A 2,205-nucleotide genomic window follows, 5' to 3' on the forward strand; every position below is an offset into this window, starting at 1 on the left:
CTTGAACACTGGCAGTCTGGTAACAGAGCACACTTTTTTAACCACTAGGCAAGGATATCAAACAAATTTCATCTCGTATGTCAACTGTGATTGATAGTGACTACATGGAATAACTGCTGAAAAAACTTGTTCACCAGATTCCAGGTGATAGAGTGCCAAAATGAGCAATGATGTCAACTATGAGCACATTAAACTTGTGGACCTTTTTCTAGGTACTCGCTCTCCTGGGATATGTGAAAGAGAGAGAGGCAGAGAGAGAGATTGACTGACTGATTATTGACCTGTGTATTTATAAACAACTCTCAGAAAAAGCATAATTTAGGTTAGAGAAAGTCACAGAATGTACCAAACCCTGCCAGCAATTTGTCTTTCTCTATGTTAGCTTATAAGAAAAAACTACTAGTGATTTGAATATTTTCTTTTTTGGAAACTTTATTAACCTTTGTTTCAAACTTTATTCCCAGGCTTCTTCAGCTTAATTAGCTGCAAAGAATGACATTGTATTAAGCAAAAACTGAAAAGAGCTGCAGTGTCCAGGGGCTTGGGCTTAAAAATATTAGAGATCTAGATTTTATCAGATCCATAAACAAAATTTTAAAAAGCAGTCATAGGGCTTCCCTGGTGGCGCAGTGGTTGGGAGTCCGCCTGCCAATGCAGAGGACGTGGGTTCGTGCCCCGGTCTGGGAGGATCCCACATGCCACGGAGCGGCTGGGCCCGTGAGCCATGGCCGCTGGGCCTGCGTGTCGGGAGCCTGTGCTCCACAGCGGGAGAGGCCACGGCAGTGAGAGGCCCGCGTAACACACACACACACACAAAAAAAAAAAGCAGTCATAATATAAAATAGCATCTCCCAGTAACTTCTTCAAGATTTATCTTCTTCAGAAGTTGACTCAATTCAGTTTGCCTCATTCTTGGAAGCCTCATCAAAATTCTCCACAAGCTCTGGAACTTCATCATCATCATCCTCTCCAGTAGCAAGTGGTGCTTTTCCATCCACAGATTGTTTGGGCAGAGCTTCAGCCAGTCTCCTTCAACTGGTCAGACTGTCTGCGCCAAGCTGGTTTAAGGTGCTGGGTAGCATTTCTGTCAGCTGCTTTGTCTCAGCATGGCCTGTAATGGTGAAAGTGTTTGCTGCCAGAGATGCCTGAACTTTAGGGTTGTTAAGGTGGATCACTGTTCCTTGGTTTGTGAACATATTCACCTCTTCAATACCAGAGATATTGTTCACCCCTAACTTCTTTAAAAAGAACTGACATTTTCTGTAGTCTTCTGTGGCTGTTCTATGAACCACCTTCTTTCTGTGAGCAGTTAGTTCCTTTCCCACCAATGCACACTTGTGCCTGCAGTTTGGCGAGTTTCTCTTGGTTCATGATAGCTTCTTTCATCTTGTTGGAGCAGAAATGGGGCCGTGCGGGGGACTAGGGTTGGCGATCAGGGGGTCTCGGGCAGACCAGCTGAGATAAGGCGCACACACGCAGGGACGCAAGATGGCAGCTAGAGCGATTTGAATTTTTGTTCTACTTTATTTTCCTTCTCCCACACACTTATGGAGTTTTTTGTTTTTGTTCTTTAATGAAAGAAGTAGCATAAGGGGGAAAGATAAGAGACAAGATGCTTAGAAAACCATCCCTTGGATGATTGAATCAACTGGTTCAATTCCAAGGAAATTTCCCAAAAAATAGAGAAAATTTTAATTTCTTTTCACAAGGCTCAGATAGTGGTAACTTGTATAGACAATTAAGACCTAAATGTGGTGGGATAATACTTCTGTGATATTCACCCATGCTCCTTTTTTCCTTCCAGAATTTCTTGCTTTCCTTTTCCCTAATTTGAGCAGACCGTCTGCTCCACGTTCCTTGACTTAGGGTTGATTTAAGGAAAGTTTTCCTAGTTGTTGTTAAAGAGATTTTTTTTAATTGAAGGTAATCTGACTTTTATCCAGACTAGAAAATCTTTTTTCCAGCAGGGGAGATGGAGAAAGATGGAACGAAGGTCAAATGAGAGCAAAAACCTCCCTGGATCCCAGAGAGAGGATCTTGTACCCCACTTCTCAGAGGGAAAGCCCAAGGGAGAAAGATCTGAGTGTTTATGGAGCACTGAAACAAAAGGTACCTGGTTCCTAGGAAAAGCTTCCAGAAACAACAAATTGTCTATACTTGTTCTAAGAGTTGTTTATAGATACACACATCAATAATCAGTCTGTC

At 42.4% G+C, this 2,205-nt stretch overlaps 1 pseudogene; it reads right to left on the reverse strand.

Moving 5' to 3' along the window:
- Nucleotides 1-896: 896 nt before the first annotated feature.
- On the reverse strand, nt 897-1,386 carry LOC136132155 (transcription factor BTF3 pseudogene; annotated as a pseudogene).
- Nucleotides 1,387-2,205: the final 819 nt, after the last annotated feature.

Source organism: Phocoena phocoena, chromosome 12 (assembly GCF_963924675.1).
Source record: "Phocoena phocoena chromosome 12, mPhoPho1.1, whole genome shotgun sequence".
NCBI lineage: Eukaryota > Metazoa > Chordata > Mammalia > Artiodactyla > Phocoenidae > Phocoena > Phocoena phocoena.